At 33.1% G+C, this 23,252-nt stretch overlaps 1 protein-coding gene across 1 annotated transcript in view; it reads right to left on the bottom strand.

The window, feature by feature from the left end:
- rau (RA domain-containing protein rau) overlaps nucleotides 1-23,252 on the bottom strand; it is a 149,662-nt gene that overhangs the window by 93,388 nt on the left and 33,022 nt on the right. Inside the window, exon 2 of the mRNA XM_074173862.1 lies at nucleotides 15,231-15,259. The gene's annotated coding sequence lies outside the window, so the exon portion shown is untranslated. The remainder of the gene's footprint in view (nucleotides 1-15,230; nucleotides 15,260-23,252) is intronic.

Here is a 23,252-nt window from a genome sequence, read left to right as displayed (position 1 = left end):
GAATTTATTGTATTTCAATAACTATGTTTGACATATATTGAATTTACAAGAGTAAAGTTCAGTTGTCAAGTTTTAGAGAAAAAGTTTGTTGACTTCTAGTAACTTTAAATGGCTGTACAGTTGTGATAATATCTACACCATCTACGAGCGGGAACACATAGTCATTTCTAGTTGACTTTTAATTTTTTTCAATACTTTTATTCATTCACTTCTTCTCTACCTAAATCAGAACTGTTTTCTCTGTGCTTCGAAGGTTAGTTTAACAATAACAGACGCATCAGGTTTGAGATTTTCGGTTTGCAACTAATGATTCATTGGGTTGTTCAATCTTCCTCTTGAAGATGATCACTTGGTGATCGAAACACGTGTCGAGGTGTTGAAATAACGGTTTGGTGTTGGGATAAAACTTCAGTAATATTCATTAGTACAAAGGTTACAAACAGTGCATCACAAGTATCATTCAATATGTTGTATGATTTAATGTAATAATTTTCAAAAGACTTTTCATAGTTGTATGTATATGGTGAGTAAAATAAGTATGGATTACTCGTATTAGTAAATAAATTACTCCAACATTTTGATGTTCAAGATATGGTAGTTTCAAACTGTAAATAGGTTGATATTTTCAACAATGTTATAATTATCCAAACGGAGGTTATTGACTCTTATAAAATAAATATTGTTACTTTATTTTGTTGGATTGCCTTCAATATCAGCACACCTTTCAAAGGAGTATTAGGATATCTCAAGAACAAAGAAAGACATCGAGAAAGTAATTCATGAACGAATTTTTTACGTATATAAAAACCAACTGATATTTTTAAAATAAATCGGTTGTTAACAAAGAGCTCAAACAAGTACATACTGTATAATAATCACGAGCATGGAAATAATAATCGTAACTGAATTAATTATCTAGTACTACTGAATATTTAATTAATTATTATTAGTCTGTTATTATTATTCTCGTATCATAATTATTATTTCTAATTAGGTTGTTAGAATTTTTATTATAACCTTTATTGAAATTTATAAATAAATAAAGTTTTCCCAGTTTTGTCTTCTACGGGGACACTGGCATTTTAATTTATATCCCTTATGAATTTCAATATTCGTGTAAATGAATTCAAACAATATTCAAAGGAAATATTTAAAATTATTATTTCATAACAAGTCAGAACTAAAATTATCGTTTTTCAGTGCCAGGTCAAGTGCATATTTATGAGAGATTCTCGTGTGTCTTGCGATTAGTTTTATTCATGGAAGTCGGGTTATGTTTCCATAAAATAACGTAGGCTTCACATGTAGACATTTTGAGATAAGTCAATGACAAGTTTGGTTGTACAGTCTCACCCAGAAGTCTATTGTTTGGGCCGAAGAATACGCCTAGAATGGGATTCAAGGTTATTGACCGAATCTTCTCCAAGAGCTAATTTCAATAAAAGTGACGAGAAACGAAGAATTATGCAATGGTGGTAAATGAAATTGTGCGAACTTATGAAGATTAATGAGCATCCCTTAAGTTCATCCCTTCTTCAAAAAATAATGAAAAAATGGGCAATATTTTAAGTGTATACCTACACAACTTTTATCTCTCGAAGAATGCTAGTAAAAGGACTGAAAATCTTGTCTCTCAATGTATTTATTTCCGTTCTCAATAATACATCTTTTTACTACGACTGTACTTGAGAACGAGTGAGTAGGTGAAACCCCAGATGTTAGAAATGCAAATGCAGTCCTACGTAGAACTTAGACTAAAAATCATATATTTACATCCTCACCTGTGTGGTTATCGTGTACTATCAAAATACCTTCGATTTTTTGACAAGTCAATTGCTGTTCAAAGTTTTTTAGTGGTTGGCCTTATATTACTGAATTTTATCGTTGGTGATTTTATAAAACGATAAGTAGGCGGTTTTGTGATGTCTTAATACGGTACCGTCAACGTATATTTTGGACATTTTCAACAATTTCCTACCTACGATAACTTCTTCATTCATATTAAGTACACACCCACATTCAGAATATATCCTTACTAGATAGACCCTGAAAATGAAGAATTGTTTCGGAATTGTGGATGTTATCATTATGGAGATTTCTCTTTTTAATATTTGCGAGTGCCTACCAATGTTTCCATAAAAATATGTATTTTTTTATTTGCACGTCATTATCGATGTTTCTATGACAATATCTATAGGATATTTCGATTTTTTACATAGTTTTTAACTTCAGATAATATTGTACTCGATAAAAAATTATCCTGAATTCAATTTTGGAAAAATAGACTGATTTGCTTAAAAAGTGGCAAAAATAATTCAATATCAAACATACTCTAAGTAAATCTAACGTACTAATAGTAGGTGTTCTTTCTATGGTTACGATGAATTCATTTTTTAAAGATGAAACCGAAACTTCTGTCGGGGAATTGATTCAAAACGAGTACTTTTTCCAAACATCAGAACTGCAATACTTTTTTCAACGTGCATTTCAACAACCAAGTTGGCTTCTACAGGTAATGAAGTATACGTTAGAAAAATCCACGTCAGCAGTTCTTTCGAGTAGTACCGTGTTCCGTGTACTTGAGTTTTTCTTTTGAAAACACTTTTCCCAACATCGGAACGAAAACACTGTCTCTCGACGCAAGTTTCGTTAACCAAGTTATCGGAAGACCGGGGCTCGATTCCCGCCTCGACCAGATATTTTTCTCGAGTGAATTTATCTGGTTGAAGCTGGAATGATTCTGCAACCGTATTAGGAATCACACGTTAAAAGGTAAGACCTCGTTAGGCCTTAGCTCGCAAAAGTTTATCAACTTCTCAGAGTTGTCGTTCGTAAGGGGGCGACAGCTGATTAACGGAAAAACAGATTTTAAACAGATTTTTTTTCAATAACGAGCTTACTTGGTTCGTGAAAAACTACATCTAATGAGTTTTTCGTTATCAGTTCATAGTAAGAACCCTGAGATACACCAATATATTCTAGGCTGAGCTAGCACACATAACCAGTGCCGAAAAAGAAATCGACAATTGATATGTGAATTACTGTAACAAGAATTTGAATATGTAAACTAAATTAAAAATTTTCTTTATGGGAAATTTCTGATATTGTATGTCGAATCCCATATCATTGATTCATGTGACTATACTCTCAGTTTTACAAATGAAAAAAGAAAGTATTAATTTTTTCTTCAGCTTTCAAAAATATGTACATCGATTTCATTTGTCAATTTGTTGAAATTTTACTGAAAACTATTCCTGTTGGTGGTAACCTTTAAGATAGCAGAGCTTGCCGAAGTGCAATTATTATTTGTAATTGTTCGTTTAATAACGACCGAACGAGAGATCTTTTAAACTGCCATGAAAAGGTCAATTAAATTACTTTTGATAAGTCATTTTATTTCGAATGCGGCGGCAGATGAGAACTGCATGTTTACTTTTGACCGATTTTCTTTCTAGCGTGTTATTTTCAAATCTGATAAACCTGATTATGTAAATGTTTGAAAGAGGTTAGGCAAGCTTTAATTTTCTGCATTGTGAAAAGTTTTGATGGTTGTTTAAAATGCATCATGAATCTTATTTTGTATTTTATAGTTTTTGGATTTATATTCTTCTAAGAGGGAACCTTTCCCTAGTATTTGTACCATTCTTTTGCAATTGCCAAGAGGTTTTCTCATTTCCACCGAATCATTTTATGCAGTTTTGTTACAATATCTTTATGAATCAAGTATTGAAGGCAACTGTGGTACTCTTGAAATTGGATGAGTCGAAAGTTTGCCTTCGATGATAACCGGTATAGTTACTACTAACGGGTAGCAGTTGGGCCACTAGCATGAAAAAACACTAACATAGTAGTAAAATTTATTCATAATGATCTCCTGAGGACGCTAACTTGGTTAGCGAAACGCACGTCGAGAGACAGTAATTTTTGTTCTGGTGTTGGGAAAGTGTTTTCAATAGATAAATAAGACCTACTTTTTCAGTAACACTGCTTAATGTGGATAACAACTGAATGCTATTCTCTAAGCAACTGTTATTGTATAGATAAAAGAAAAGTTCGTGAATAACCGAAATGATTCAGTGATGCAACCTTTGTGCACTCCTGACTTTTTTTGCATAGTTTAACTAAAGTTTAATATTATTCACTGATAAATCGAAGAGAAACCCAGCTCGTGTTCAACCATTGTTTTTTGTTGACAGCACGTTTTTTATATCATAATGACAGTACTCTATAACTTAAACATTGAAATAGTTTCCAATGAAGACCGCGGAAAAACAGAATAATATATCTATTGATATATCTATTGTTGAAAGTGTAGACTTTTGAAAACATTTCCTTCAAGTCTCCGTAAAACACTGCAACCTCAAGGGCTTGTAAGGTCTTATACTATCATGAATAAATAGTAAAAAATAAAAAATATACACATGCAATATACTCAGTCGATTAAATATTCAAGTTAATGATCACCAGTGTTCAAAATTGTTTCAAACATTCTCGCATGCATATTTCGACTATACATTGAGGCAAATATTCCAAAGACGCTGGTTGTGCTTTATGTAATTTACACAAAATGTATCCTCACAAAACTAAATAAAGGGGTGATAAATCTGGTGACCCAGGAGGCCTTTCAATGCTGACTTTTCTACTAATCCAGTATAGTAGAAAATATCGGACAGTTGTGTTGTGACTCATTCGTGGAGTAGATTTTCCCAATGATTTTCCTGCAGGTGAAAGCGAATGCAATATCTGAGGATGAAGCAGAAGATTGTTTACGTTGGTCTTTTTTGTTATATGTTATTTTTATGATTTTGGAGTTTAAACATTCATTCGTAATTCCAACCTGAAATATTGCTATACTTATATAAAATTTATTTTCAATGAAATATAAAAAAGAAATTAACATTCCACACTTTTATAGTTTACCAGAGACTTGAAAAATGCTATATATGTGAGAGATGTAAATAGTACTCGATGCAGACAAGTTATTGACCGTTTTGGAAGAATGTTTGACTAGTGCAGTTTTGATGTTTGAATGGGTTGGTATCAGAGGTTATTTGTTAATAGGGCTCCACTAGAGTCGATACAACCTAAAATGTTTCAATAGTGAAATAAATGAGAAGAGAAACAATAATCTGAGATATCGGACATGTCGGACAAACTTTTCATTCCTTATAATATCATCATCGAGGGATATTGTAGATGATATTATAAGGAAGAAGAATTTTAGGTTAAGAAATTTTGACTTTTAGAAACGACAAAAACCAAGATGAATTTATCTTGGTATACCATCAATACATGAAGAAATTTGGAGATATTTCGAGGAACTAGGTATGAAGGTGGTATTTAAAACAAGTCATACACTAAAAAAGATTATTATTATTTTATATACTATGTATTTATTTATTCATTTTTTCTATTGTTTAGTACTTGTTATATATGTATGTTGTTGTTATCCGTATTTTTAGGTATTGTATGGCGAAACAAGTGCAATAGCACTTATCGCTCATCGGCTTTATTCACTTTATTTTATTGTGAGACACTTCTTTGTACTATGGAAATTGAATAAAGATATTATTATTATTATTATTCTTATTATTATTGTATTACTACAGAGCCTTTTAGGAAATCCAAAGCACAATGTCGAAAATTCGGAAATTAAATGTAAGGACTGCTCTGCAAAATATTGTGGACAGATTAAAGATCTATTAAAATAAGATATAAGGAACACGTAGCACAGCGTATCACAAATATAAAATAATCTAATCACAGAGTCGACATCCACAAGAGTATCTTCTACTTATGATTTCTTTCCGAAAAAAGTTGCAATGGCCTGAGCTCCAAGACCGAGAATAGCAATATCGTCATGTTCAGCAAATACTGAACCTCAATAATCCAACTTGAGTATTCAATGAAACCTACACCAAACAATATTTCTTCATTTCATTAATACCAATTTTTAAGCTAGACTATCATAATAGAAAAGGACCTTGACATCACGTGGCAGTTACCAAATATAGGGGTTTCCTTTATTTGGACTGATAGATTACATCCTAATGACTTTGAGTCATTCGCCAATAGGAATGAAATAACTATTTCAAGGAAGTTCAAGAAATTCAATCTTCAGTCTGAAATAGGCCATGATTACGATACGAAAATAAAAATTGTATATCTCACAAATCTCGATATAAACACCAACGTTAATATCGCCGATCGCTAAATATCAAACAAAATCTTTAAAAAAATATACAATGTATTTTTACTGCTGTTAGCTTGTATTAAGGTGGTTATCTTATGGATTGAAATTACCCAGATTAAAATCATTGAATCGATGAATCACTGAATTTTTTTATAAGAGGTGTATATTGAAAAAACAGCCATAAATATTCCAATCTATTCATTTGTAGTGATACTTTGTGGATCTTTATGAAATTAATGTAATAACATTCCTGCTCCTGGATGTTTAAAAGAAACTTCCGGTGGTAAGATTATTAAAAATGGTATAATCAACGGCAAGCCTATACAGTTATATAATGAACTTTCACTGCGATATTCCCAATTAATTCCATGAAGCTATACTAACTCATAAATGAACAGATAAATGATCTGATAGCAACGATCGGATGTATTCTCAGGTCAGCAAATTTCTTTCAACGTTAATGATTTTAGTTATGTAAAGGAATGTCGCCCAATATATATGATCAATATTGTTGCCAACAAATTCAAATTGGGAATTTCATTGGTTTGATTAAATTTGAAAAAATATGGGGTATAATAATTGATGATTTATTTTCTGGTTGTTCTGCATTGAACTCAAATAGGGTGAAATTTTCACTCATAACCGATATTTATTTAAATGCAGATTCTGGCAGTTGCTGACGATTGAAAGCTGAAGTCATGCATTATCATTAGTAAACTTTATTCGAAAGGTTTCAAAGAGAATTGAATCATGTTTTAAGAGAAGCGTGGAATGTTCAAAATGTAAAGTAAATGTTAAAAATTTCGCGGGCTGCGTACATTCAATTAGCTTTTTTTTAATTTGAACTTATGTTCTCAGTTTCAGTTGTTTAGTATGTTTACTTTGTTGATGAGAGACATTCAAATTGGAAGTGTTTTGCTTTTTTGGCGATTTTCTGCTATCGAAAAAAAAAGGATCGAATAATTTGCTTCAAATTATGTGTGAAAAATGAAATTGTGTGCTCAAAAATACCTGAAATGTTAACAGTGGCATACGGTGATTGTACTCTGAGTCAGATAAATATTTACAAGTGGTACAAGCTTTCTACAGAAGGTCGAGAAGATGTGAATGACGAAGGTTGCCCTGGACGCCCCAGCACATAAACAACCGATGAAAATGTTGAGAAAGTGAAGAAAATTGTTATGGAGAATCGTCGAATCGCTATTAGAGTTGCTGAGGATGTCAGCATATCGGCTGGCTCATGTCATACAATTTTTTCGAAAATTTTGGACATGAAGCGTGTGGCAGCAAAGTTTGTTCCACAATTGCTGAATTTTGACCAAAAAACCGTCGCACGAGCATCGCTCAGGAATTATTGAATGACGTCAACGGCGATTCAGATTTGCTTGAAAGGGTCATATCTAGTGACGAATCATGGGTGTATGGTTATGACATCGAAACCAAAGTCCAATCTTCCCAATGGAACAGCCCAGGAGAACCTTACTCATCAGATTTGGCCTATTGCGACTTTTTCCTGTTGCCAAGATTAAAGAAATCTATAAAAGAACGGCATTTTGTGACTATTGAGGAGATAAAAATAGCTGAAAGAAATCGAGGACATTCCAAAAAGTCATATCAGAGCTGCTTCATGAATTCGAAAAAACGCTGTCGATGACATCGTAATCGTAGAAAGCCAAAAACTTTCTTTCCCAATAATTAATCACTCCTAAAAATATAACCCCTTCAATTCAAATAAGATTCCTCTTGGCTGTCATCGATGGCATAAGCAGATCAAGCTTATTCCGTGACATTAAAAAATCGTAATTCATGAATGAATTGTGTGTATTTTCTATAATATTATCCAAGAGCATTGAGGCAAGTGTCTCAAGGCGAAACATCGATGTATACCAGTGAGGATGACAGTTTTCCATGCAAGTGCAATTTGTTACCATTCATTCAAAGTAGAACTCATGTGAATGATAAATACTTCTATATATTTATTTCGAAAGAATTTTTTCTTTCGTGTAATTCAATGTTTATATGAAAGTAGCTGTTTCAGGAGGACTTTCTTTCAGTTTGTGTCTGAAAGTTACTCCTTTGCATGATCTACACATCCATGTAAAGAGTTCCTTGTTTTCAAATTGATTACTTCCTTCCTTTCTTTGGAATATTCCGTCATCCTTTTTTTGTATCAAGATGGAGAAGTAGAAAGCCAAAAACTTTATTTCCCAAAAAATAATTTATTCATGTTAAAAAAATCAAAGAGATATATTACAGACAACATAGGATCGAAGAAAAACGAAAAGTTATTACATAAACATATTATTACATAAACATAAAGTTATTACATGAAAAAGTTTTCTTACGAATGCGAGAGGTTTGGTGATCCAATTGATTGACTTTTTTTTTGTGGAAAAAATTATAGGAAACCTGGAGTGGAACTTAAGAAACATTAGTTCATTCATGGTAAAAAAAAGTCAAAGAGATATATAACGGACGACATAGGTTCAAAGAAAAACGAAAATGAAGGGGTAACAACATGAAACTCATAGCCACAGACACGAATATGCTATCTAGATTTTTATATATTCGATGAATTCATCCAAATAAGTATATTTATTAATAGTAATTTTTTGTTTTGTATACAGTATTGCAGCTAATCATCTTTTTCCTGAGTTTTATTTTCATTCAACTTTGTGACGTTATCATTTTATATTATGAGAGATGTAATATACTAACAATACTGGTGTCAAAAATAAAAGATGAGATCTATGTGATGGAAATAACAAAAAAAATTAGGAATATGTTTAATGTAATAGCAATTGAATTATTTTTCTAGATATTATTGTTCTACTTTCAAGAAATGATCTTTCAACGATGATTTTATAATTGGCATTTGTGAGGTGGCATTTGTGGGGTCAAGTAGTAATCAAGTAATAGTGTTCCGTAATATTGATTGATTCAATTTTCTTTCATCTCTCGTGAAAGGTACTTTGAAAATTATATACTGATTACATAAGAAAGGGAATTTTCCCTCCCGTCCATTATATGCAAACTGCACTTGGCAAACAAAGTGGCCAAGCCCATTTGAGACTAACATGCCATTTACAAAATTGGCTAGTAACATTTACTTATTACTTTTCATAACCCCTGTTAGAAAAATGACCAAGGGTTGCGTAGGGGAGGAACTTCCACAAAACAATATGGGAGTGCCTACTAAAGTGCATAAGGGCACGAAACCTCAATTAAGGTGAGGCACTTCATATTATGCGGGAAATTTTATACCATCCCAAAGCGCATCCAAATTAGAAACCTCGTATCAGCTTCTAAATGACCTGTTTCATTTAATTTCCATATTCATTCGGAATATTGTTTATATAAGTTGAAGGATCCGTAAAAATTGAAAAATAAACAAAATTCGTATAACAAAATTTCATATTTTAGAAAAAATATTTTATGGTCGGAATCGTATTAGTATATATCACGTTTCATTGTCATATCTTTTGAATAATGGACCTATGAAATGAAATGAATCCATTGGGATATACAATTATTCAGAAAGTTCTTCCTCAATAACTGAGGGTACTTCAATTCGAATTTATTCCATTTCACAATTAATCATTATGAAAAACACCACCCGTTCTACCTACAGCACGCAATGTGCAAAATTGCTTTTCGACAACGTGTAATTCTTAATATAGGTCAAAATCAACACACATCTGGTTTTGATGAAGGCTTTTTTAACCTGTCATAAAAAAATAAATTATTCCTTCTCGTGGGAAAATCTCTCGAGTTGAGCTTGTATTCAAATAGTCATGGCTGATGAGGGGTGTACTAACTAATTTCTTAGGACGTAGTCATCGATTACACTCACTATTAACTCTAGTATTCACCAGAGATTCATAATATCTCCAACATTTATTCTATTGTACGTGTAATTGTAATATACGAGTATTGTTTCACTGCCGGCAGCACACTTGTTCCGTCTTTTCATTCAGATATCCCAACATCAGCTTGTAATAAACAACTTAACGACTCGTTTTTAAAAACTAATAATATCGCTCGTTGTTAAAAAGTCTCAAAAAAAGAATTGGACGTTGCCTACAGAACAAATGAAAACTTGAATAAATTCATTAAAACAATAAAGATAAAACTCCATTGCCGCGATAGATCCGGAGTTTATAAGTTGACTTGTGGTTCTTGTCCAAAATTTTTTATCGGGCAAACTGGAAGAACTTTTTCCAAAAGAGTAAAAGAGCCTAGAGGTGGTTTTTTGAATGGGAAGACTAATTCAACATTTGCGAACCATCTTTCGATAGAGGAGCATGAGTTCAATCACGATTATGACGTATTTCATTTGGAAGAACTTTTCGGAAAGTATAGAAATAAATAGAAAAAAAAACTAATAAATAGAGTTTATTCTATGATTTTCACTATAAGCATAACTGCTTGAAGAAGCTATTGTATAGCGAAACACGTGTCGCGGTTTTTGTAAAACCCTTATAGTGAAAATCATAGAATAAACTCTATTTATTAATTTTTTAAATATGGATTTTCATCAAGTATCGGCCAGTTCTATTCAATTACGAAATAAATAGATGTAAAAATTTGGGATCATTACTATAAGAGCGCGACAATGAATTGGCTCAAACTGTATTGTGACGCCCGAAGATTCTATTGTATAGAAATACACATGTCGTGGTTTTCTAAACTTTCGAATAGAAATCTCACATTGAAATGTATTTTTTGAATACGTTATTAACAAGAAGTTATATATCTTGATACTTGGAAGAAATTTCAGCTTGCAGTAGTAACCAACTAGAAATCAACCCAAGCCTAGATTTCTCTACAAAGTTAGATCTGACACCTAACACACAATTTCTATTTGAAAAACGGTATAATTCGAATTCAACGTATATCGCCCTTTTTGCAAAGGCACGGATCTCCAAGCATCTAAAGGATTTTTATGTCGTACCAGTGCATCTCCAAAGAAAAAATCTTGATCAATCTGAAATTATTTTTTGATGGTCCTTTGACCTTAATATTCTGAATTTTTAATTAAAGGATAACGAAAATAGAATCTGATTGAAAAATAAAAACAGTGGTTCCATTCCAATCGTTCCTAAGAAAGTATTCACTTCAACGAACAATTCGCAAATACAGTAATGCACTAATAAAGTAGAAAAAGTAATAGCCATATGAATAATGTTCAGATAACAATCAGCAATTGTAATTACTTTTGTCATATTTCAAGTCCGTTATGTAACTTCGTCAGAAATATATTATTCTATAACAAAGGAATGTCAAGTCTTTTTCATTGTTTACTCTTAGTTTCACTTGATTTATGTACCAGATACAATTACATTATGTCAACGATATCCAATTAACTCACTCCCACCAGAAAGTAAGCAAATTATTCATTCGATTTGGCTTTTTTAGACATTAGGGTGACTTTACATGTGAATATGACTGAAACAAGAATGTACGATGGATATTTTGATGCTTTTACTTCCAACTAAGTAACCCCTTGGTAATGTCTAATAGGAAACATATCTAATATTCGAAGGAATGAACAACCATTTGAATGTTTTTCACTCATTGGTTTATGCACCCTGTGAATCTTCTAATAAATATGTTCGAAATGCAGCATTTTCTACCATCAGATAATCCTCCATTTGCATATCAAAACCAACAGATGTAACACAAACTAAGTATGATTTGACTATATAATTTGTAGGTATGTCCAACCACATGTTGAAATCACAGCTTCAACAGTATTTTCTGAACTGTTTTGGGACTGGGCACAGTAAACAATTCCTTCACCTGTCAGAGGGAATGTTCTCACCGGTAAGAATGTTAATTTATATTTAATCATGGCGAAGTCAGAAGGAGTTCTGACCATACACATTCCATCACATGCATCACTGTAAGACAAACAAAACGTAGCGCAACCACAACTTAGAGAATCTTACTTCACTAACATGGGCTGATCGAATAGTGTGCTTTGTCATGCGTGTCCAAAGCAATGAGGTTATGTTAGGTTAGGTACTATTCCAATTAGCCCTTCGATTTACAACTTTTCAATGGTACTAATGACATATTACAATCGACTTCAATATAGAAAAGATTGATACTTTCTCCAATGCTTAGTCTCTGTTGTATTTAGCACTTTGTATCATAGTCCTGACGTAAATATCCCCCCCCCCCTCGCTACTTTTGAACGGGATAAAATATCAATGTCGCACAAAATTTACGTAAAAAAGTATGATTTTAGTACTTTTTGGTTAGAAAGACAATAGACAATGTTACATAATTTGTTGCTGTAACCAACTTTTTTCTATAGAAAGCCGCTCCCGAGTATTTAGTAGCTATTCAATCGTTTTAAAAATATGCAAAGGATAAAGTTCATAATTTAAAAAAAAAATGTATTCGAAACTCACTCCAGTTCATTCCAATAAATATTAAAATGTTTACTTGTCACTACCTGACTATAGTGAAGTCTGTTCACAAATTTTTTTCTTACATTATGAAATTTTCTTGGGGTGATTATGTTGCAAGAACTTCTTATTATATCCACGAGTTCTGAAATGAACTGCGGTTGTGTATAGTAGACTTCAAATGTCACCTATCCCTCCAGAAGCATCTAGAACCGTCATATCAGGTGATCTAGTGGGCTCTTCTAAGAGACTACATCTATCAGTCTGCCTGTTTGGATTATTGACAAACCCAAAATGACCCGCTAGATTAGCTGAAATGACGCTCTTAGATTTATTGTAGGGATTCCTGAAATCTAAAGTATACGTTACACAATCACAGTCTATTACCAGAGCTCATGGTTAGGATAAGAGTTGCACCTAACGAAATTACCAAAGAAACATTCTATAATGTAAGAAATCAATTTGTAAATAATCTTCACTTTTGTCAAAAAGTTAATTAGTTTTAAATACTTTTTTTTCAAATTATAATATTTATTGTCATTTCCTAAATCTCAGAAACGAATATCAAACTGATAGCTTGGGAAAATTTGAAACAATGAAAGAAACAAACTCGGTTAATTGACGAAAAAAGTAACCATTTTAGAGCTTATTTTTCTTTGAGGTGCAAAATAACCTTGTCTGGGTACACATATTGAAATCAAGTTCATTTCGTAACGACTGTGAGATAATTTCAAGTATCTTCACATATTATTTAATAGGTACTTTCTCTTTTGGTATTCTAGAACAAATCAATTGAAACTTTATCAAATTAAGTGACCAGTTCTCACGAGGGAACACTAAAAGATTCAAACATTATGCAAATCAAAATATAAACGTACATATTCATTTTACTATAACAAAGAGCAGAGATCTATTCCAAATGTAAAAACTTTTTCCAATCTTTAAATATTTTTATTGCTTCGAATATTTTTATATCGCCAGATGTTGGGAGTATTTTTCTCAGTCTTTGAGATGGCAATGGGTCGGTGTAGGCTGAATAAAGTTATTATAACGATGGGTGTGACCTGTGCTTGGTCGGAATTTCTCTGCCATATCCATGACTACCATATTTGAAAACGTACATTGAAAAGTACGACCCACTTTTTCGTCTTAGCTTACACAGTCTCCTGGATACTTCTGAGAGTGGATCAGAGTGTAACTGGTTAGTGATGATATAGGCAGTTGAAATATTTGATTCTTAATATACATATAAACCAATTAAAGCTCTTGGAAAGTTCACCCATTCAACGAAATTTAGTCTGTTCAGAATTTGCAATTAATTTCTATTTAAGTTTGCAGGCATGTAAAGATAGTCGAATTAAACAGGTGAAATATAATTCCCTATGAGTTATTATTCTAAAAAACAGTTCAGATAAATATAAGTTGTGTAAGTGCTGATGATATAGATTATTTGTAAGGAGAATAAAGAACTGATTCATTATTTTACGAATAAGAATTGTATGTTAAGATTGCAATAGTAAAATCAAGGTGAATATTGGAATTGAGTATCGAAACATATTTTGAAACATGGACTTTCATTTAAACACTGATATATGTGTCATCAAATTTTGTGACATTGCTTTACGTTTTATATGAGTCAGTTCAGGTGGAATTTGGAAATATTATTTTCGTTAATAAGAGGTTAATTCAGATCAATCAGATACAAATTGTTCAGTCCAGTAGCGTCTCAGAACACAGTTCAGCCAACTATTATTCAATAAAAAATGTACGCCCATGATATTTCTTGTAACATTAAATATTTTGTTAGGTAAACTATTCAAAAATTAAACTATTCCATTCCTTGATCTGTTTTCATAGCTCGCTTTGTTTTCCAGAAAAAAAAATTTAAACAACAATTGGACAAAAACAACAACTAATTGTTTGCGATGTTTGCCATGTGTCAAGATGCATTTATTATTGTGACCACGTATATTGACAATATTGACACAAAAACTTTTTTTCACACAACGTGACCTTACATTTTTTCACCGCAATTAGGAAATACCCTGTATAAGAGCGAGATATCTATTTAAATATGGGTCACTTGTAGAAATTTAAGAGTAAAATCATTTGAAGTTTTTTTAATTATCCAGTTGCCTATTCAAAGGTATGATTTGATGAGTAATATTCGGAGTGATATTCCATAAAAACGTCATTCTTGTTAACATTAATGTAGAAATTATTTTTGAACCAAGAAACGTGGAGGTGAAGGCAATGACGTCTCCACTTACGAAGAATCCATCTATGATATCGACAGAGAACTCAATCCTTGAATATCAGAGATAAACGAGGCTCCCCAGCAATACATTTGTGGTTCAGCCTAGCACCACTGATGACACCTATGGCGGATCGAAATAGCGCTGTCTGGTGTTGAATCAAAAATGAATGAATCATAAATGAATAAATCAGAAACGTGTGTTTCACTAGATATTAGACTGTAAATATGTCTTGTTACAGCTCGGAAAAATGATATGACTTATTTTATCAGACGTGATATGAATTTTTAACTAAAATAAAATCTAGTAATAAATTTCAAACTCGAAATCAAATGAACGTTATTTTGAACTGAATATTCCTCTTACCTTGAACCAAGAGATGAGAGATGAGGTATCTGAAACAAAAAATAATATAAGGATATGGTCCTTCACAAAATTTTGTACGATTATCATTTAGCTTACATATATTGGAAGGTTTTGACAGTAATAATTCGCCATGTGGTCTAATTTAACTTATCTTATTAATATAAAATTTATTCAAATTTTCTTTCCATTCAGAACCCCAAAGTGTCATTAATATTCTTTTTTTGAAGTGAAACGACAATTTTTGAGTTCTCTAACCTAATTAATTATTTAGATATAACTAAATGATTTTGGTATGTGGGAATTCTATGGATTTACCTTGCCTAAAATGTATAATTGATGCAAATCGTTGATTAGTTGCAATATATTTTCATATAAAGGTTTGTTCACTGGTGATAGTATAATTAATGAGCGTTCAATTGAACTAACTGGTTACACATGACATCAAAAAGCATGATGAATATGATATTTCATGAAAAATACATGTTTCACACAACGTAATGAAGCAACAGTAAAAGTTATTAAAAACTCATGTTCTCTGTCGAATGAAACCACAAAAATTTCAGTTGTTCAAAGCATAGTAAACTAATCAAAGTATACTTTCCAGGTACCTTTACACAAAGATGTGGAAAAAACTGAAACTAAACAAACGCTAAACATAATATTTTGTTGCCATTAGGCAACACATTTTCTGAATATCAAAAATTGAAGCAATTATGATTATGACATTTTTTCTGCAGAAAACACAAGAACTGCAGGAAAATCCGTAAGGCGCTATCAGAGCGATGCCCGTGCGAAATTTGCGATTCACATTGAATTTGAATCGCTGGAAATTAAATCCATTTGGAAAAACGTTCTCAGGAAGTTTATTCCACATAGACGCAGTTCTTCAGATGAAAGAGTTCTTAAACAGTGAAGTTCGAGGTGTACTGAGTTGAACCTCAAAACAATGAGAAGCCACAGTCCGTCGCAAATTTCTGATATGTACCGCTCTTGGTAGAATCAAATGTGCCAAATCACTTGAACACTTCCCGTGAAAGTATTTATAGAACCTTTCTTCGATGTTCCAGGCTATCAAGGTTGCACGTGATATTCGCGTCTCCAATCAGGCGGATGACTCTTTTCTGGATAGAATCCAGCAACCTCAGGGTATGTTTGGGAGCACCACATGCATCACTCGATTGTTCACTTTCTATAATTTCAATTTAGGAAAACATTAAGGAAAGTTTCTAAAATATTTTTTGCAGTTTTATACCCAAAATCATAAAATTCTGGCCTGTGAAGCTGAACTTCAAAAAAAAATTATGTTATCTTAACCTCACTAATATGGTAGACAATAAAGTTATAGTTTAAGATTCAGGGATGATGTTGGCATGATGTCTCAATTTTGATATGTGATTCTTTCTCCATTGAGAAACCTATTTTCTATTATAAAGAAGGCCAGATTTTAAGCAAAAAATAGAAAGAAAGTCAATAATAAAATACCCCTACTCATCCTTTTCAAACAATACTACGTACCCTTTCGTAACAGCAATAGTGCCCTTCCCAGCCGAAAGAAAAAATAATTACAAGTTATCCCAATGACACCTATTGTTTCGTTGTTCAACCTTTTCTTGAAATGTATAATCATTTTGACCCCAGCATCACATCATAATTAGTGCCAGCACAGAAAACACTAATTCAAGTCAAGTAAACAAACCAAGGCTATATAGTACGTATTTACGCATGTGAAAAAAAGCTTGAAACCTCCTCATGCAAACAAGAATCGCGAGTCAAACAGAGGTTACCGACTGACCATTATTTCTTTCTTTTGCTTTTATTTTCCGGTCGTACATAATTCGCATGTGTAATTACTTTGGCGGAAAGTTTGTGGTATAATAAACACCGAGATAGCATCTTCTCCGTACTTTCAAGAGTGCGAGAAGAAAGAAGGTAGTCTCCAAAGCGAAATATGAAATATGTTAATCTGATGAATTGAAAGAAAGAGCTTTATTTCGACCCAGGGACTGACTGAGCATGAGGAATAGCAAAGTTTTCTAAGACTGATTATACTTATGGTTTGAGAAATGTGTATTTCAGGGAATATGCAGTTCTGTGAAAAGTTATTTAAATTTGGACGTGCTAATGATTCTCTGGAAGTTAAATAAGGAAAAAACCTTTCAACTTTCTACTTATTACCCTCACTGCTGTGTTACAAGGAGACTACACACTGTCAATCGTTTTCACTATAATGTTTCTGTTTATTGATGATAAAAATTATTATCTTGTTTGTGTCAATTCCTAGCAATTCTAGGGTTTCACATTCGAAGTCCTAAAACATGTCCCCAGAGAAAAACCACTCATCTAGTTGACCGCTTTTGGAGTGTCTTCATCACTACATACATGAAAGTCACACACATGTGAAATACATTATGCTGAATTTTCATTTACGTTTTTATTTTCTTTATATGGGCTCAAGTTTTCGTGTGCATCGAGACTCAAGTTCTCGTGTGCATCAGGACTCAAGTTCTCGTGTGCATCAGGACTCCTGCAAGGCTTAAGATGATCCAAGAGGTAGAATATAAATAATACCACCACCACGTAGACGAGAAAGTTTTTGACATACAAGGCAATAGAGGAACTCAAATAGAACATTGGAAAAACATATTTTTGCCTTTCAACTACTCCATCTTGATACAAAAATGTCTACCAGTGAGGATGAAAGTGTTTCATGTGAGTGAAATTTTCACCTTTCATTTAGTATATTGTGTAGAAATCCTGTGAATGATATCTGATTAAATTCCATAACGAATGTTTGGAATACAAACTGAGTAGAGAAAAGTATTTTTTGTATAATTCAGTGTTAATATAAAAGTTTTTGTTTCGAAAGAATTCTTCTTTCGTGTAATTCAATGTTTATGTGAAAGTAGCTGTTTCAGGAGGGCTTTTTTTACAGTTTGTGTTTGAAAGTTACTTCTTTGCATGATCTATCTATACATCTATATATAGAGTTACTTCTTTTGAAATTGATTGCTTCCTTCCTTTCTTTGGAAGATTTCCACATTTTTTATATCAAGATAGGAGTTGTTGAAAGCCAAAAACTTTCTTTCCCAAAAATTAATCACTCCTAAAAATGTAACCCCTTCAATTTAAATATTGGAAACTTGTGGAAAATTCTATAATATAAATACAAATGTTATGCCTCTGTTAGGTTAACGACTCACCAAAATTAAAAACATTAAATATTTAACATATTAGTTTTTGAAGGAAATTAGTCATATATACTTCCATTGTCCTAGGATTTCATTAGTTTATATTAGGTTGAGTTGAGAAGCAGCGTCAGCTAACACTTTGATTATTCATCAAATGCATGATCTGAATATATTTCTATTCTTCCTAGATTGAATTAAATAACCTTTATTATTGTTGCTACTAGTACAAACAGCAAGATCAACATAATGGTCATTATCCTACCATCAAGCTGTTATTTCGATTATACCAATTGAAGTCTAATTATTTCTGCACGTACTTCAAACTTGCTACAATGATAGTTGTATATTTTATTGTCACATTATTGGGAAAAATCAATAAAATCCAAATTCATTTATTAAAATATCAATTCCTCGTTATTTTCCCCGAATACCGGGTGGCATATCCGGAAATATCTAATTCACATTGTATCAAGTAATATTAACATTAATAATATCAGCAGTAATATCAGCAATTATAATTGCTGCGACTGCTGTTTCGGTACTTCAGGTAATATTGTTTTTTTACGATGGGAATTGGAATTGCTGACAAACGATTTATCACCTGGATATTGAAAGAAAGGGATTGAGGGAAAATCAGAAGGTAGTTGCTTGCAGACGGCCCTCAAGGTGTGACACACTGTCAGAAATTAGATGAGTTATTTGTAAGTACGGTTGTGTTGTTTTCATTTTAAATCGATGTATTGATTTTTTTCAACTGTTTCATTCACTTACTGCCCTACCTCATGAATTGGTAAATGAATTGAAGCAAAGAAATTGAGAGTGAAACCCTCAATAAGTGGAAATTGGTAACTGGTTACGAAAATACCCAATTGAAGTCGTGACATTATTATGAATTTATAAAATAACCTATTAGTTTGTGCGACCGAATAGGCTTAAAAAGAATGTAACTAATGTATAAAAATAACTCTCAAATTATATTGATGTGGATTCAAGTATGCGAAACTGCAAAGAGCGACAATTAACATAGATATACAATGGCATATGACAAAAAGTAGTAGTATAAAGTATCATAAAGTGTTGAAACTATCAACGAACATAAAACCATCAGAAAATTTCATCATACCATTATTTATTTTATTTACATTGTTTCCGTATGACAGTTCACCTAACAAATTTTTTTCAGTCCATCTCTGTAAAACACACAGTTTCGGGTGCGGCTGAAACACAACTCAAACACAATGCTGAATAGGAATTATAAGGGAGTGTGGGTTGACGAATTCCGAGAAAACAAATAGGGTCGGTTTGGTCTGAAGACATAAAACACTGGTATCTTTTCTAACTCACAAAGATTTCACCGAAACTGTAATTGAACTTATTGTTGAGGGTGATGAATTTTATTAGAACGACTGTCGTTTTCGTATGTGGGTTAGTAAATATATGTAAGGGATCCGTGTCACAATTTTCCGGGTTTGAAGGCCGTGAATTTTTGGAATTTCTTCCCAGCTATTCGCTGGCGCGACTGGCTAGCTTCCTCAGAGATTTATACATCTTGAGTTGACTATTAACTCTGAAGAAATTCCAAAAATCCACGGAATTCAAACCCGTAAAATAGGACACTGAAAATCTCGGCCGCGAAAGCCTTAACCATTTTATATGTAAAGGAAGTTTGGAAACATATTAAGCTGTTACTCTTAATGACTCTTACCTTTCAGTTATCCTGAACTAAAAGACAACACAAAACAAAATAGCGACCCTAATCTTCAATGTAATTCACTATGTTAGTCGGTTGAAGAATTCTCCCTTCCGATGACATGAAGCAGTAATCTAATGAATTGTGGAATTGGCCGCGGTGGTAGTGCGCACGACTCACGATCGGAAGAACGTGAGTTCGATTCCCGCCTCGACCAGATATTTTTCTCGAGAGAATTTATCTGGTTGAAACTGGAATGATTCTGCAACCGTGTTAAGAATCATCCGTTAAAAGGTAAGACCTCGTTAGTCCTTAGCTCGCACAAGTTTCTCAACTTCTGAGAGTTGTTGTTCGTATGGGGGCGACAGCTGATTAACGAAAAAACAGATTTTAAACAGATTTAATAAAAGAAAGGAGTGCTTAGTCTTGTAATGTTATGTAAAATGCAGTTGATCATCAGGTGATAAGACAAATATTTTGTCCCAAAACTTTTTAGTACACCATTAAAGATGATAGTTTTCCATGTAAGTGACATGTTATATCAATACTCTTTCATATATTACGTTTTGTATAGTTCCTATAAATGAAATCTGATTGAAATTCATAATGAATGTTTGAAGTACAAACTGGAGGGGTAAAGCGTTTTTTTGTGTAATTGAATTTTCATGTGAAAGTAGTTGTTTGAAAATGATGTTTCTTCCAATTTGTATCCGAAAGAAACTTCTGAATCTACAAATAGTTTTTATGCACACACTTTTTGTTATTCTCCAAAAGGAACGACTCATCAGGTATTTGTACGAGGGCCAAATACAGGCCTTTGCACCCTAGACTAACACCCTAGGATCGGCCCTGATACTATAGAAGTTCAATTAATCATGAAAGAGTCATTATAGATCAGTCGATTTATTGAAGACTTTCCAGGTAAAAGATTTTCCCACAAACCTCAAACATTTGACAAAATATCAATCTTTTATCACATGGAAGTTGATCAGTGAGAAAGTTCATGGTGTTTTTGGTATTAGTATATACCATAATACATTTTCCATCACTCATGAAACTACCGTGTAGCGAAACTCCTCTTTAAAATAGCAGCTTCATCGGACCAGAACCTGTCATCGGACTTCTGGCAGAATCTTCCAGGATTGGCTCACTCCAAGGCGTTTATTCACTCTTCGAAGCTTGATATACCAAACAGTTGTTGGACTACAGTAGGGATGAACAACGATGTCTAACAGGACTTCTTACAGGTCACTGTCATTTGAATCATCATATGCAGAGATCCGGACTCTCGGAAGACAGTGTGTGTCGCCTCTGTTTGGAAAATGATGAAACAGTATAGCAGCACATACTTTGTGCCTGTCCCGCTCGGGACCGAATCAGGTTTTTAGAGTTCGGCAGAACCGTACTCTTACCATCTGACCTGAAAGACCACTCATCATACAAACGAATCGGCTTCGTTAAGAAGGTGGGTTTATTTGGTCGAGTGTGAATAGGTGTGAGCCACAATAAAACCTCACGGGTTGCGGCGGAAGGTCGAATAGACCCACTCACTTTGGACCTAACCTAACCTAACCTCTTAAATGAAATTTATTGTGAAAATTCTACAATCATTATCATGGAGAGTGTTACGAATTTTCATCAAGTGACGGGTCAGTGTATTCATAATTCTACCAATACTTTTTGCAGCACATGGTCTGAAATCTATAAAAAATATTGGACTTTTCACAAGTATTTTTTTCGGTATCACTGGCATCAACTACTCTGTTCGGTAGACTCATATTCTAGTTAACCAATGTTAATAAGTCTCAGAGTCACCTAGGGAGCATCATGACTAATCGCAAACCTGTCAGACATATAATGTAGCAATTCACCGCTGAAAGCCTTTTTGGAACACCTTCTAATTCATTATTATATTATTGATTCCACCTTGCTTCTTTTATATTTGTCCACTTCAATAAAATGCATATTATTTCTTCCATTCACACTCTTGAGGCTCTTTCTTTCGTTTGATGTTTTTGAAAATTTCTATATTAATTTTTTCTTTTGTCATATAGGTTTTTAAATGAAATATCTGTGGTAGTCTGTAGCATGTTTTGCTTCTATTAAATTCCTTTGCTTCAATATAGTGTATTTTTTGTCTATGCGTTAGCGTTCTCTTTCATTAGATACTATTAAGTTTTTATTTAAAAGTCTTGATGTCTTCTGTATTGTAGAAAATTCAATCGGACACCACATCCCCATTAAAAAAAAGATATGTTGAACCCTTGATCCCTTCTGAGACCTTTCTCTTCGTACACCATAAAATCGAAATTTTTGAACCATACTCTCATTAGCTGTAATGATTTATTTCCCAGCGTAATATGCCATCAATAATATTATTTTTCTCAATAGCAGCTACACTGCAGTGGTAGGATCTTAGAGGAATGTATCACTAACTTTGTCACATTCATAACACAACTCTGCACGTTTGATGACAAGATCAAGTTTTAATTATTCCATCATCCTTTTATTTTAACAAGCAGCTAAATCAGACTGGTACTCGAGTTCAGCACCGAACAAGCATCGGAATGCGATCTCCTCCGGTAGCATAGTTGTTCTCGCTTCTTACCTTGCCAGTGGCAAAGGAAGTGAACTGTGGTTTGTCGTTGTGACAGTGGCGTTGCTAATCTATTTTCACGAGGTTGAAGATAGGAACAGAAAGATCTTAGAAGGGATCCAAAGTGATTGACAAGTGTTCGAAATATCTACATTTTATTGTAGATTCCAAATGTCTGACTAAATTTTTTACAATGCAGTTTCAAATATCTAGAATGACTTTTAGGAATCTTCTGCTCAAATCTTCTTGAATATCCTGGAAACTGAAATGCAAACTGTGTGAATCACTTTGTTTGAAATACCTTTTGATCATAATTCCCTGATTTCTTCAGCAAACGGGGCCTTCACTTTTTCAATTACTGTCATCTATACTCTTATAATAGATGTCGGTAGCTGGGCGGTTCGACGTGGTTGCTTTGTTCACTCTCTCAATCGACCGATGCGTGAGTCGGTGGTTCAAGCTGCAGGCTAAACGATCAATTTTTACTTGTTATCGACCAACCCGTGTTAGTAATCACACGTTAAAAGGTAAGACCTCGTTAGTCGTTA

This window comes from Leptinotarsa decemlineata, unplaced genomic scaffold (genome assembly GCF_025532065.1).
Source record: "Leptinotarsa decemlineata unplaced genomic scaffold, Ldec_3_MD MMD2_tig00000505_RagTag_RagTag, whole genome shotgun sequence".
In the NCBI taxonomy this organism is placed as follows: domain Eukaryota; kingdom Metazoa; phylum Arthropoda; class Insecta; order Coleoptera; family Chrysomelidae; genus Leptinotarsa; species Leptinotarsa decemlineata.
Note: the sequence above shows the minus strand (reverse complement) of the source record. Positions and strands in the feature narration are given on the sequence as shown.